The 15,890-nt window shown below is 49.5% G+C and overlaps 1 protein-coding gene across 5 annotated transcripts in view; it reads right to left on the minus strand.

Moving 5' to 3' along the window:
• DGKG (diacylglycerol kinase gamma) overlaps nt 1–1,197 on the minus strand; it is a 205,348-nt gene extending 204,151 nt beyond the window's left edge. For all 5 annotated transcript variants that reach the window (XR_005383847.1, XR_005383846.1, XM_038583635.1 and 2 more), the window contains exon 1: nt 965–1,197. The gene's annotated coding sequence lies outside the window, so the exon portion shown is untranslated. The remainder of the gene's footprint in view (nt 1–964) is intronic.
• Nucleotides 1,198–15,890: the final 14,693 nt, after the last annotated feature.

Here is a 15,890-nt window from a genome sequence, read left to right on the forward strand (position 1 = left end):
GTTCTCCGCTCTCCCGCGCCACTGCGGCGCAGCCCCGGGACCACCGCCGCCGCCGCAGCCCCTCGGCCCCGGGGCGCGGGGTGGGGGAGGCGGGGGGCACTCAGAGCTCCGCAGCTGGATCGCTCACATCTGGAGCCGCCTCCTCGCTCCCGTCCCCGGCTTTCCACTGCAGTGATGGCGAGGGTGGGGGCGGCGCATCAGTCACCTGTAGGGCTTTCCGGAACTCCGCGGCCCCCCTCCGAAAATCCTAGTCCACCCACCCGGAGGAAGAAAACGTCAGCATGTGCAGGGTCAGGTGGGCTGGTGGAGTTCGGGGACGCCCCACAGGTGATCCTCGCTGCGCGCCCTGCAAGGCGCACGCACACACACGCACACGCACATGCTGGGTGTCGGGTCACTAAACAGGCCGGCTCTGTGTACTCTCCCGGCCCTCGTCGCTCTCCCTCGCTGGTGTCTGTCAAGGTGTCTTGTTCTCCCCGGCGTCCCCTCGAGCGCCCCCAGCCCAGCGGCTCTGCGGACTGTCCCGAAGTCCTGGAACCCGCGGGACGGTCAGAGGCTTTGGCGGCCAGATGTTAGGGGAAGTGTCCGCGCTCTCCGCCGCCCCTGGGCACCCTGGCGCGCGAGCCGGCCACCGAGGGAGCCAGGTACGTCCAGAAGCAGAATCGGGCCAGGGGCTGGCGCCAAGCGCCCCGAACCCGGCTGCCTCCCGCCCGCACACCTTTGGGGTGTGGAAGAGCTTCCCAGTCCAAGAGGGAGCCGATGCCCCCGCCCCCCGCGCGGCTCCCGCGCCCTCAGCCTGCCAGCGGGGCATCCCGTCCCCCGGGGCTTTGCGGCAGGTGGCCCCAGCAGGGTGGGTCCCCTCCCGGGCCGCGCGACCGGCTCCCGCCGTGCCCTCCGGGTCTGAGTCGCGGCCGCCCGCGCCCGCCAGCCCGCGCCCCCTCCGCCGCGCCGCCCGCCGTCTTACCTCGCCCTGCAACACTTGGTTGCGCGGTTCCCCGGGGCGCTCCTTCCTCGGGGCTTATTCCCTTACTTGGGGAGGAAAGAGGAACCGAGACACAGAGGGGCACCGAGGCTGTGGTCTGCGCGCCCTCCCGCCGGGGCAGCCCTCTCCAGGAGGGGGGCAGCCCGAGCGGGCGCCGCGGAGCTCGGGGGACCCCGCCGGGACGGGCAGCGCCGGGGTCCTGCGCCCGCCCGCGTAGCCGCGGCTCCAGAGCGGCGCGCCCGGGCCGCCCGCTACTACGGCACTGCGGCGCCCCGCCCCTCGCCGCCCGCCCGCCGCCCGCCGCTCTCCCGCGGAGCCCTGCCCCCGGGCGCAGAGCCCGCCCCGCACCCCCGCGCGCGCACGCGCCCCGCACACGCGTGACTGCGGACCGGCTGGTGCGCCCCCGCGGCCGCTTCTCCCGGACGGGGCTGCGGGCCCGGAGGAGGAGTCAGAGGCCCCGGGCGGTTTAGGGGCTCGGGGAGGATGTGGCCGTGGTGCGCCCCGCAGGGGGACGGAGCGCGACGGTCCGGCATATCGAATACCCCCTGGGCATGTCCACTTGTGCACCCAAGTCGAGGCCGCCTTCCTATCCCGACCAAAGCATAGGAAAAAAAAAAATGCAAATTAAAAATCAACAAGTTCTCTCCGTTTCCTGGGAACTCCATTGTCTCTAACCCCCAAATCGCTGCCCCCGCGCAGGGCACATTTTCTGACAGCTCTGGCCCTGGTGGCAGGAGATGGGTGACTCTTCAATCTGAAAAGATTTCCCCCTCCGCAGGTAAGGTGGGGACGGCCGCAGCCCGCAGGTGCTGGCCGGATCAAGCCTCAGGACCGAGGGCTGTTAATTACTCTCTCCTTTGCTTTTAGGCGACAGTGGACTGTCCCCCACCCCTCACCCCCCCCACCCCCCCGCAGAGCAAACAGACTCCTTCTTTTAAAAATGTAGAAAAGCACAGAAAAGGGGCTGGGGGACAGGGGTAACAGAGGCAGGCCAACACTGGCCGGGGCACCCTGACTTATTCCTTCTTTTTCCATGACGTGCCTGTCCGCATGGGGTGGTGGTGGTGGGTAGTGACACTATCTCAGGCATGTCGCACCAGCAGGATGGCTTCTGTCCATTTCACACCACATTCAGAGTCTTCAGGAGTTTGGACTCTTCATTTGTAAAATATGTAGAGTTTACCATTTTCCACAGCTGAGAATTCTTTCCCGCCAGCAGGCAGTGAAGGTCCCCGGGTCAGGACTGCAGCCAAGAAAAGCTTTCTGCAGATGCAGAGGCGCCAAGGGGCCTTGGGTGTCTGGGCATCCGGGGTAGGAGACTCAAACATGAATGTCAGACAGCTCTGAGGACCCTGATGATCAGTGTCCATTGTCGACCAGCTGCACGCAGGCTGATGGGACAGATGAACCAAGGTTCAGAGATTTCCCCGAGCTTCCACACGGCAGTGAAGGCAGAGCCGACACCAGAACCCTGTGCTCACACTTCACCCTATCACTCACCATTCACATTTCATTCTAGGATGCTGGTTGGCTCTCCGTGCTCCCTGTAGCTAGCCTGCTATAACCCGAGTGAGGGTGCTCTTGAAGTTTTTCTTTTATCTTGTTTCCCTTTCACGCACTGACTCATTCATTTCACAACCATCTGTTACGCTCCTACTGTGTCTTCAGACACTTTCCCTTGACTCTAGTCCTGGGCTTTCCTTGGGAGAAAGAAGAAGCGAAAGAAAGACAGAAGGAGCTTAGACCTGTCCCTGTCCCCGGTAGAGGAGAAGGCTGGTCGCAGGCTTACTGTGTCTATTCTCACTGTGCTAGGTCGGGTGGGTGTGAAAGACACGGTCCTTGCCTTCTGAACTGCATTATCGGTGGAGGATAACACACTCACGTCCGTGTCGTAAGAAAAACATCCTTGCTCTGTCTATTCTTGACTTTCTAAAGAAGGCAAAACGGAGGGGGAGCCTCCTTTGGGCTGAGCATCATGATGGATTTGGGGGTGCATGCTCGCAGGTAGGGGGTTCTCCCTGTTGGAGCAGGAAGGGAATAATACATCAGATGGGAGGAATGCAGAGACCGTGTATGGAGGCTTGACTTGATCTGAAGCTAACTGAGGAGGACTAAGGAGAAAAACTCTCCAAAGACTTAGAGAACAGGAGTGCTTGCAGAGATTCATAAATAGTTTGCTGGGAAGGGCGGGGTGGCCGTGGGGGGAGGGGCCGGGTGCGCGATGTGTGGCTGTGAAGTCTCAGCTCTCCACCCTTCCTATAACACAATCATTTGTAAAGGCAATAGTGTTCCCCAGTTTGTTTGTAAGGGGGATCCTCCGGGGAACTCAGGGTGGGGCTGAGTCTAGCATCTGGGCTGATGCAGGGTGAGCCCAGGGAAGCAGAGGGCTGGAAGACAGCTGGCCACTGGGTTGCACGCTACTGAAATGTGGAGGTAGGGTTGTAACAGAGGTCAGAGCAATGTGGGGGGCAGGGAGGGTTGGGGGTAGGGAGAAGCACCAAGGAGAATGGTTATTTGAAACATCAGGGAAGTGGTAAGGTTTGTGTTTGAAAGAGGGGTGTGGGGATCTGACGCAAAGATCAGCAGGACGAGGGCATTTTGGCCGATGGCATGGTAGGACAATCCATGGTGAGTTCTGGGCCTTCGGTACAGGGAAGGAAGGTTGGGATCCTATTGTAGAGGACCCCAAGTGCCCTGCCCTTAGTGTAGATTTCAGGCCATGAATACTGAGGAGCTCTCAAAGGGGGACCTTTTCTGTTGTTGTTTGGTTTGGACAGAGAAGGGGCTGGGAAACAAGCTGGGAAGCCTCTGATGCCAGCTTTCCCAAGAAAGGCCGTCCCTGTCAGAATGCAGAGCAGGGGAGGGCCTGGGCGAGTGAGATCTGGTTGCTGCCCTCCTGAGGAACTGGACCCTGGGGTGGGTGCAGGGGGCTCATTGCACAGGACACCTAGCTGAGGGGCTGAAGTCCAGCCGTGCTCCACTGGCCCAGCCACGCAGCCTGGCGGGGCTCTGCCTGGAGGAAGGAGTGCCTTTCCCTAATTTGCACAGAGGCTTGACATAGGCTGACAGAGATAAAGCTGAAGCCACAGGGAAACAGGTGAGGATTTAGGGACCATTTGCTGTGTGTATAAATGCAAGGTAAAGTGGAAAGGGTCTTGAAGCTGGGAGTAGCTGTGAGCCTGAGCATGTCTCTGCCTTGCAGTGATGCTCCAAGATGTGCTATAGGGTATGGAGAAGGAAGCTTACTTCTTCCCCCTCAGAGCATTTGCCATCCATGCAGCTATAAAACAAACACTCAAAATGATTAAGGAGGGGATCCCTGGGTGGCGCAGCGGTTTGGCGCCTGCCTTTGGCCCAGGGCACGATCCTGGAGACCCGGGATCGAATCCCACATCGGGCTCCCGGTGCATGGAGCCTGCTTCTCCCTCTGCCTGTGTCTCTGCGCCTCTCTCTCTCTCTGTGACTATCATAAATAAATAAAAATTTAAAAAAAATTATTAAGAAGGAGTAAAAGACAGTATAAAATCAAGTGCTCAGTTATATGGAATAGATGGATTCACAGGGCTTGAGAAGGGAAAGCTTCTCCAGGCTTGAATCGTCAAGTCTTCAGGGAAGAGGAGGGCTGGGTTCTCCGTGGGCTTCCTGGTGGCCGTGTTTTGGCTCTAGGTTGGAGAAGAGAGCTGGGAGCAGGAGGCCAGGAGCAGAGAAGCTGGAGGGTTGTGAGTGTGAGTTTTTAGCAGTTCTGGCCACTGTAATGCCATTCCCAGTCATAGCCCAAGCACTCCGATGAGTCACCCTTGTTTCTGAGAGACAGGGCATTTTTGGATGTTTAACTGGCTCAACACTTAACGTTCCCTGAGACTTCAGTGTTGGCAGCTCACACTCACCATGTTGCTTGGGGAACACATCATTCAAGCCGGCAGCTGATGCCCGATCTCCCCTGCCAAGGCAAAACCAGGGCTGAGTCAGGTACCTGGGTCTGGAAATTTTTAAATAGGACTGTCTCTAACAACTGAGTGAATAGCACATGACACCCCACACAGCTGAGGTCATGGAGGGGGGTCGGTGACTGGGGATGGGGAGACATAGGTTCAAGTCTCTGCTCAGAGGGCTCAGTTGGCCTTTCTGGGCCTCACTTTTCTCACCTACAAATACCAGATTCTTTCCATGCTGCCTTCCACCTGCTATTTCATGATTCCACAATTAATGGGATCTTTTCATCTTATCAAACAAGCACAGGCTGGGAACAGATGTTAGCCAAGTCCTGACCTTCACCTTCCTCTTTGCTTTGATGGTGAGGGCTGTACTCAAGAGACATTGTGAGATCAGGCGGGGTGGGGGGTGGGTAGGGGTGGGCATGAGGGTGCGGAAGAGGCTCTGCTCCTGGTCAGTTTATCATGAATGGGATTCCTGGATCCAGCCCTGGGAATGCAGTCAGGTTGGCCTCAGCTTTCTTACTAGTAAGATAAGGAGTTTGGAAACGGTCTCTACAGCCCTTCTGGCTCTGATACTAAGTACTTTGAACTTCACGACCTTTAAAGTCCTGCCCCAACACCAGGGTAGGGGCCCCCCGCCCCCAGCTCCTCCGAAAGCGAGAGGCCATCAGCTTAAGAGACACAGACCATTGAGATGGAGCTGAAGACCCGAGTCTGTGTCTCTAAGCTGCAGTTACCTCTTCTGTAAAGAGGCTAATTTTGGTTCATTCCCATTGCCCTGGTCAGGGATACTGCTGTGTTCTTCACTGTGTTCCCTGGAGGGGAAGCTTTCATGGGGTCCCCTGGGAAAAGCCACGGGGAAGAAAAGGTTCTCATTCCATAAATGACCATATGCTTCAAAGCCTGCCCAACTCAAAACTTTTGAGAGCATCAGTCCATTTTTAGAAATAGCAGTCACTTCTTCATCTCTTGTTAACCAGTTTGGGGGACCACATGTTACAATATGTCAGAAGTGAGGGGAGGCCCCTAAGTGCTGTCACCTACCTCATCCATCCTTCCCATTTACTGCTCCCAGAATTACTTTCAAACCCCAGAGCCCTCCCTTCACTTAAAAGCCTTTAAGGCTTCAAATTCTTCATCCATAAAATTCACTAATGATATTTATGCATATGTTTTGGTGGGATTTAGAAGAAATGTCTATAAAAAGTTTAGCACAATATCATTCCAGTTAGCTCCAGATAAATGGAATTGTTATTACTGCTTTATTTATTTTTTTTTATTACTGCTTTAGAATAAAATTCATATTCCCTAAAATGGCATCCAAGGCCCTCCATTAAGTGGCCTCAGTTTACTCATCTACTCATACCTCCAGTCAAGCCTTTCAAGGACCCAGCAGTATACAAGGTGACTGGCTTCATCATCCAACCCTACCTTGCACTCATCCCTCTCTGAGAACTGCCTCTTTTCTCTCTGGCTCCTTCTGTCAGGCCACCTCTCACACTTACCCTAATTATTAATTAATTATCCTCTCTCTTGTCTATTGAATTTTGTTTATAATTTGCTCTGGTCCTTACAACCAGCTACCTCACCCTCCTCCTGTGGCTGCAATTGATCTTCCTTCCATAAACTACATCTTCATCATCTTCCTATCACCCACAGAGTATTGTACATAATGGGAGATCAATAATATTGGATTGAACTTAAAGAAGGCAATTAAATGTCCCTGTTGGCCCTAAGAGTCTACCATCAAGGGAATGTTTATTCTACTTCCAAATTTTCTAAAGAGCTACTACTCAACTGAGCACCTCCCATGTGCCAGGCACCTGGCTTCTTAACCCTCCTAAGAGCTGTGTGAAGAGAGCACCATCAGCCTCACTTTACACTGGCATTGATTGCTCAAGGTCTCCCAGCCAGTAAGGGGTAAGGATGGGTGGGTGGAGGAACTGGTACTTGAAACCAGAAACCTCAGCCTGCAGTCTCCACTTCCTCTAAGAGAGACTCTCCCGCTCTGAGCTTGCCTTAATTCTCATTCTATAGCACTTGTGAACAAATTGAACTGTATTATATAAAACTGGTTTATTGCTGCCTGGCTGTATTTCTTGATGTTTTTGTCTTGATTCTCCAAGTAGTTGCAAAGCAATATCATTATAGAAATAAATAACCATTTATTAAGCACATATGTATTTAGTACTCTACATACACATGCTAATTCTACAAAGAAGATGTTATTAATCTCATTCTGCAGAGTTTAACTGAGGCAGCTGCTGGCAGGGGAGTGCTGGGGGTGGGGAGCACTCAGGGCAGAGGCTATTTTCCAAGAGGTACAAAGTGGTTTTGTGTTTGTTTGTTTTGCTATTTTGTTCACCAGCATACCAGCTGAATCTTAGCCCTAAATGTAGGTGAATGAGTGACGGGGTTTCTTTCATCTCTTTAACCTATGCTCTTAACCCTAAATTCCTGATGCCAACATATCCTGTGGAGTGACAGGTAGTCACTGCTGCCTTCCCCCACCACTGAAAGAAATGGATGGAGGAAGGACGGGCATGGCACTAGACCAAACAGAGAAATGATGATGACATATCAGGTGTCATCAGGTGATGACATATCAGTCCAGTTGAGGTGATATGACATTGCCTCCAGAAGGGCCGAAGTGGGCCTCTTATCCCCTGGGTCAGTCTCTCCTGGGTGCTTGTTAAAAAACACATCTCTGGGAGTGCCTGGGTGGCTGAGTTGAGGGTTAAGCATCTGCCTTTGGCTCAGCTCACTATCTGATCTCAGGGTTTTGGGATTGAGCTCCCCACCCCCATGGCATGGGGCTCTTAGCTCAGCAAGGAGTCTGCTTCTCCCTGTCCTTCTGCTCCTCCCTCTCTCCACCTCTCACTCCCCTGGCTCATGCACGTGCTCTCTCTCAAATAAATAAATAAAATCTTAAAAAAAAAAAAAAACCCCACATCCCTGGATTCTCTCTTCCTGGGACCCACTGAATCTGCCTCCCTGGAGGCAGAGGCTAGAAGCCTACATTTTATTTTATTTCATTTTTTAAATTCAAATTTGCAGTTTTATTGTATTCAATTATACTACAATAAATGTTAAGAAAGGAGAGAGAACCATACCTAAAGATCTGAAAATACTTAGTTTATTTTTTAAAATTTATTTTATTTATTTTTTGTATATTTTTTATTGGAGTTCGATTCGCCAACATATAACACCCAGTGCTCTCATCCTGTCAAGTGCCCCCCTCAGTGCCCATCACCCAGTCACCCCAACCCCCTGCCCACCTCCCTTTCTATCACCCCTTGTTCGTTTCCCAGAGTTAGGAGTCTCTCATGTTCTGTCTCCCTCTCTGATATTTCCCACTCATTTTTTCTCCTTTCCCCTTTATTCCCTTTCACTATTTTTTATATTCCCCAAATGAATGAGACCATATAATGTTTGTCCTTCTCCGATTGACTTATTTCACTCAGCATAATACCCTCCAGTTCCATCCACGTCGAAGCAAATGGTGGGTATTTGTCGTTTCTAATGGCTGAGGAATATTCCATTGTATACATAGACCACAGTTTCTTTATCTATTCATCTTTCGATGGACACCGAGGCTCCTTCCACAGTTTGGCTATTGTGGACATTGCTCCCAAAATCAATAAAAACCCTTCAACCCCTCGACATTTAATAGTGAAACTTGCAAATTCCAAAGATAACGAGAAAATTCTTAAAGCAGCAAGAAACAAGAGATCCCTAACTTATATGGGGAGAAATATTAGATTAACAGCAGACCTCTCCCCACAGAGACCTGGCAGGCCAGAAAGGGCTGGCATGATATATACAGGGTCCTAAATGAGAAGAACATGCAGCCAAGAATACTAGATCCAGCAAGGCTCTCATTCAGAATAGGAGAGATAAAGAGTTTCCAAGATAGGCAGAAACTGAAAGAATAGGTGACCATCAAACCAGCTCTGCAAGAAATATTAAGGGGGACCCTATAAAAGAAAAAGGGAGCTTAAAGAAATAATCCACAAAAACAGGGACTGAATAGGTATTATGAAGTCTGCATTTTAAACTAGACTAGCAGGTGACTCACCACAGCCTACGCTGCTCCCCCGAGGGATCCCTTCTAACCTCTACAACTGTAGAGAAAATTGACTTTTTCTCAAGTATCAACATCCATAATAAATAAAAAGAAACCATTTTTAATTTCTCTTGATTGCTTCCCAGTGTCACCTCTTGTCCAAAGGCTACTGTGTAGCTTGATACAGTCTATGTCTATTTTATTATATTTAAAAGAAAAGTTGCCTCTCCGTATCCCTTTATTGCTTCCTATTATTTTCCTTTTCAAATGTCTCCAGTTAGAGCTACATTGTCAGTTATTCTTCTTAACATGGTTCTATGAGAGAGTGTATTCTGAATTTCAAACAACAATTTCATAAATAGACTTTTGGAACACAACATGTTCCTAACTAGGGAACTGTCTGTATTTTAAAGTTTTTGTAGTTATTTGTCTCTAAGAAAAAGATTTTTTTCAATTGGCCCTAGAAGGATGTGGGTTGGGGGACTCAGAGTTTTTCCAAATTGACTTCTCACAGAACTCTGACTATAGCTTGGTAGCTTACTTGATCTGCAAATTGTTTCTGTGCGATTCTGGGAGTTTTGCCAATTCGGGACATATACATTGAAGGTGTAGGAAGCGGATTATTTTTTTCTCATTTGTGAATTTGTTCATTTAACAAATGCTTCTTGGGCACCTCCAATGTACCAGATGCTGTGCTAGGGATTCAGACAGTAATCTCATTCCTAAGAGGCTCAGAGTCTAGTAGGTGGAGCAAAAATTATAGACCACACAGGGAGAGGAGTTGGTGGTGAGAAGGGTGCTGCTGTGGAGTTAAACTCTAAAGGGGAGAGAGTCAGGCATTCAGTGGAGGGAGGCTGAGGGAGAAACCCACAACACCCACCAGGAGTTCTTTTTATTCATTTATATACTGGGAGGAGATACTCAGGGCCGTGACTTTGTTCCTTTGAGTGATCCCAACCTCTTCTGGGCTTGGCACACACACCCTGCCACGTCCCCTCAATGTCTGTGGCAGTAGCAAAAGCTCCTTGCCCCATGCTGGGTATGGGTGCAGGGCTAGAAACAGGGGGGATAGACTGGAGCTAGTTTTCAAGTAGTGAGAGGCAGGAGATGCTAACTTAGAGGTGGAAGATAGGAAGAGCCCTGCACAATATCACTTTCTAGGGGTGATGAGCTCTATTGATTTTTTTCAAAGACACCCTAAACCTGATTTCCTGACACTTCTTGTTGGTTCTGGCTTTTGACCACTGGTATCCATAAGATTACATAATACATCTTTTTAAAAATTATTATGGCACATCTCTGCAGCTGCCTCATGGCAGCTCCTGCATTCTTCCTTCTTTCCTCCTTAGAACATCCACTTATTCATTCTGCTTTCGGTCCAATAAACATTTATTTACCAAGAGTTCTTAAGGAAACTACTTGTCTCAGGCACTCTGCTTCATGCTGGGGATATGGCAATGAAGATGGGGTCCTGTGTTTAATTGGAGGACTGGTGTGTGGACAAATGATGACACTAGGGCTTTACAAGTGATCTGGGAGAGAGAGAGGCACAGGGGATCCAGCTGGGGCGGGTCGGTGGAGGGGAACTGCAAGAGACTTCTCAGAGGCAGTGAGAATCCCTTATCTGTATTTCAAAGGTAGTCAGGGCCTTCCACGTGGGGCCTATTGACACTGCAGGCAGCGGCGGTCTCAGAGCCCTACCCAGTGAGGTGCTAGAGACAATGGTGTGCATCTCTTCCCAATTCTGCATTGCATGACATCATGTTGGCAGTTTGAAATCAGCCATGGTGGGAGCATTTACACCACTGCAATGTGCAAATGCTATAAATCAGGTCTCCCCACTCTACTCCCATTAGAGCTGGTTGCCAAATATTTACTAGCATGACATTAGTCCTATCATACCACCCCATACCTCATGTCATGGTAGAAACTGTCACAGGAAAAAGGAAGAGATATTAACTTAGTCTCTGGTTCTAATAAGTGAACGGTCTGCCTGCCTGCCCACTCCTATCTCTCCCTGGCTCCCCGGTAAACATTTCCTGGGGACACTCACAGTGACCACTTCCCTTCACTGGGTCCCTCAACAGGAGCCCAACTGAGTCTCTGGGAGTCATGGACTGTACCACTGTATGCAAATCCATGAGCTGGTTTTTGACGGTGGGTCTAAGGGTAATGAAGGTAAGAAGGTAGAGACTCTAGGCCACACAATTCTTGGCAAACATTTCCCCCAGAAATATCACTGTTGTTGGAGTGTAAACCTGTGTCTTTCTCCTCAGGTCCCAAGGCAAAGCCTGAAACACATCACTGCAAGCTTTGGATTTCTTCACTGCCCCCATGTTTGGTCATTAAAATATATATAAACTTGGACTTCAGCTCCATGACCTTTTCATGATTTTTAAAAAGATTTATTTCTTTATTTGAGAGAGAGACAGAGAGAGAGAAATTCCTTGCTGAGTATGGAGCCCAGATGCGGAGCCCAATCTCACAGTCCTAAGATAGTGACCTGAGCCAAAATCAAGAGTCAGGCGCTTAACTGACTGAGCCACCCAGTGCCCCTTCATGATATTTAATGCATAAATAAACAGAAATATGCTGTTTATCCCCTGGCTTTTGGACAGTCAGGGAGGACAGAGAAGAGTCCCCAACTGAGCTGCAGAAGCTGAGTTACTATATAAGTGGGAAGCATCATTGGGGTACTTTGTTCTAGAAGACCGTCTGCTTCTTATATTTTAAAAGATCACACTCAAAACATAAATACATGGAGACATTTTCTTCTGCCGCCTGGGCATTGGTGTTACCTCATCTCTGCAGCCTCAGAAAAAGGGAGGAGCAGGAACTGGGCCAGTTTGCCATCAATCTCCAAAATCAGAGTCAGCTTATTTTGTTGGATTCTGGATGCTTGTTTTTCTGTTCTCTCTGCTGACACTTACATTTAATAGTAATTTAAGAGAATGATCCATATCATTTAGCCCTGTGCAGTTTCCTACTTAATTTCTAATCTTCTCTAGGATCTCAAGGATCTTGAGAGGAGAAGAAGGGAAAGGAGGAGTGCCACATGTGACAGCACTCTCTTCTAGGTTATGGCACTTCACTCTTACAATACCCATCAAGGAAGGGACAAGGATCCAGAAGTTTATGGGCATGAGGTGAGTTGCCCAAGGTCACAGGGCTGGGGTGGCAGTGACGGTACTAGGTAAGAACTACTGAAATTAACCCAGTACCTCCCCACCACTGTCTCTTTGCTGGGCCAATCCTCAGCCTGACCCTACAAGGAAGGTATTATCCCAAAAATTCTACAGATTAAAAAACTGAGCCTAAGAGAGCTTCCATGACCTGGCCAATGTCACAAAGCCAGGCTTACACCTAAAATTTGAACCTAAGGCAGTGGAGTTCCAAAACCAAATCCACGTGCTTTCCAGGCCGTCCTCTGCAGGCAACCATGAGCTCTACTTTCTTTTTCTCTCCCATTGTAGATCCCTCTGGGGCCTCCTTTATATACAGGTTGTTCATCTTTTGTCCTGTCTCATTCTTTCTATTGATCCTTCTGCTTTTTCCTGCCAGTCCTCCCACCACTGTGACTTTCCCCCGAGGTGGTAGCAATCCTCTGAGTCATTTTTGACCAGTTTCTTAGGACCACTAACCTGTTGCTATATCCTCCAATTGAAGCAGCTGCCGTATCTCTCCCATACAGGGAACCAGCAGAGAAAAGGCATATTCACAACAAAGGCAAAATAAATAGTAGGTTTTGGTGTTCTGCAGAGCGAGTGAGATTTCTTGCTAGAAAACTTAGAAGCATTTCCAGACCCAGCCCTGGTTGCTTATAGCTTCCAAAAGGAATTTCCAGGGAAAATTTCAGATGGGTCTTAGCTAGTGTGGCTGTTCATCTTCCTGGAAATAGCGCCTGGGGAGATGACCCCTTCAGACAGGGTCTGTCTAATTGTGCACCCCAACAGTTGGATTCTATGCCATCAAAAGGAACATTGGCAATATTACCTCCAATTCAATGTGTCCCACACTCAACTTGTCTCCTCGTGTTGCTTTTCATATCCTCAGCAAGGACAATTTGGTTTGCTTCCTCAGTGATTTCCAAATCTGCTGCAAGAGAGTCAGGTTCTTTGTTACTCCACTCTGGGCCTTCATTTAGACTCTTGTGGGGTAACTGTCCAGATCATTCTTCCTCCCAGTCTAATCCATACCTTCTGCCCTGTAGCCAGAATCAGCTTCCCCAGATGTGGAGTTGATCTTACCACTGTTCTACAATTTTATCTTTTTCCAACCTGCCCCATTCTTCAATATAAACTCCTTTGCCCAACCTTTTGTGATTTGGCCCTGACTCATTTTTCACTTTTCCCCATTCCTGCCTATCATTCAGACATTCTGAACCACTGCATTTGGAACTTTAAGTACCTATTAGTCCTTACAACACAGTACTCTGCGATATGTATTTTTACACCCTCTTTTAGGTGAAAAATGTGAGCCTTGAAACAGACAGCTGGTAAGTGACAAAACCTGAGTTTAAAGATGAATCTTGCTGTCTCTGAAGACCAGGGTCTTCCTGACAGACTCAGCTAGTCTGGCATACCTTGTGGAGTCCACCAGGCCTGCAATGAGGGAAAAGGGGGAGGCTGGACCACTTCTGCTCAGAGAGCCCTGACATTTTCTAACTGTAACCCTATCCTGTCTCTCTGTCTCACACAATTTTGCAGAGGTGAGGGGTGACTGAGCCCCACGATTAAAAATCACTGCAAAATTCACTGTGGCCAAGGAGAAGGCATACCATTCATCATGTGAACTGTGCTCAGATTCCATTGCTTGAGTTTAATCAGACTAATGAACCAGCTGGCTTCCTTTCTAAAGTGATTTCTGCTGTTTCCATTACTGGGTAACAGCACAGCAGGATTTGAAAGGGAGAAAGAAGAAAATTCAGCTGGGGGAGAAGGACATCCTCCAAGTTAGCCAGCTAGAAGGATTGGCTGTACTGGGGGAGGTGGGGCAGAGTAGCTAGGGAATGGCGGAGGAACTGGGACTTTGGTGGAGCCTGGGCCCAGCCTATCACCTCCTAGCAGATGATCCCAAGGAAGGGAGGAGGTTTTTGAAGTATTGATAAAGACAGGGTGACTTAGAGGCCAGTGCCCCTTATCCCACCAAGAGAGTCCCCATTCACAGGCCTTGCTTCAGTGAGCAGCCTGGGATAGCCATATTGACACCAGCCGATCCCAGTCACCTGACATAACGGCAGCCAACCAATCTGGAGGCTGGTCAGAGGCTACAACTTGGGTTTACCCTTGAAAAGGGGAGCTGGACAAACATATTCTCAATCTCTGAAAACCTGAGCCTGGAGGCACAGAGGGAAGTTGCTAGTTAGGTTCTGGGGAAGACAGAGAAAAACTCATATACATTTGGGGTCTGGGATGGCCGTTACGGATTAGATGACCCTACATCTGAGTGTGTCCTGGGGAATCCCAGTTTATCCCAGTATTCTTATGAGTAGGGCCTCCTTTCACTCTCACAAATATTCTGGTTTGGATGAAAAAAATACTTAGTCACTCTAATTATGGATCATAATGGGATGTGAAGGCGGGGAAGGTAAGGGAGGAGAGAGAAGACTGGGGGCAGGCCTTGAAGAGCCTTGTGGGTCAGGCTGAGGAGTTCTGATTTTATGCTAAAGGCAAAGGAAAGTACAGGATCAGGTTTGGCTTTTTACAAGATCATTCAGATACAGTGTGGATGGCGGCTGAGCAGTGTGCTGAGGTGGAGGCACGAGATGTGGAGGCCTAAGTCAAACCAGGTGACTATAGATGGAGAAAAGCAGGTATGTTCAAGGACTGTGCAGGAAGAAGCTCCGAAAAGATGTGGAGACTGATTAAATTGGGGGGATGAGGGAGAGAAAGGTGTTAAGGGTGAACAACAATGCCTTTCCTCAGGAAGGGACTGCTGGTGGCAGGAAAACGGTGACTGGAGCTTTGACCATGTTGGTCTCCAAAGGCCATCAAAATGGCAGCTGAATGATTAGGACTTGATCAGGAGAGAGGGAGGCCTGGGCCAGAGACACCAAAGCGGGAGGTAGCTTCAGTCATAGAAATGGAGACCACAAGAGAAGAAGGGTAAGGTGTGGAGAAGGAGGAGGGAGAGATGGTGGGTGAGGATGGTGCTCAGAGCTGTCTCTGCCTCTGTGTCTCCTCCTCGGCCTTGCATTGTATTCTATTTCGTCTTGTCATTCCCTGCCTCAGACTGAAATCCCTTTGAGGCCTGGAACCTTTATAAATGTTGAATCATCTACCACCAAGCCTTTGTGTAGCAGATTGTTAGTATATATCTGGTACTGAGTGATGGAAAAGTTTTTAAAGGCCCAGGGTCTGAGTACCAGGAGATCACGGAGGTCCTTAGGAGAGCACCTTCCCATGGTGTGTTGGGGCCAATGCCAGGCTGCAACAGTGCACAGAATAGGGGACAAAGGGAAAACAAACCAGTGATCTCAGCCCAGTCTGGGTTGCCTCACTTTCCACTAGCCCATCCTCTCCCTCCTTACCTTGAAGGCGGTATGATTTTTAATTACTTTTGAAAGCCAGAGTCGAGGTATTTAGTCACTTGGGACAGGGCAAGCACCAACGGGGGAGTCGGAATGTCTGTTTTTCCTCCTCGAGTTCAGTGCCCCTAGGAAAATGGACAGGAAACACTGTGCTGTGTTCACATCCCGGCTTTGCACTTGGGAAGGGCACCACTGAGATAGCTCAAAGCACTGGGAAGAGCTCTGGAATTTGAAATCACATCAACCTGGGACCAATATCTGCCTGCCTCTGTTATTAACTTACCTGATAGCTTTGGAAACTTGTAAAGTTGCAATATCTTTGAATCTTGATTTACTCAGCAGAAAAATGGGGATAATGACGAATATCTTTCAGTTTGC

This window comes from Canis lupus, chromosome 34 (genome assembly GCF_011100685.1).
Source record: "Canis lupus familiaris isolate Mischka breed German Shepherd chromosome 34, alternate assembly UU_Cfam_GSD_1.0, whole genome shotgun sequence".
NCBI lineage: Eukaryota > Metazoa > Chordata > Mammalia > Carnivora > Canidae > Canis > Canis lupus.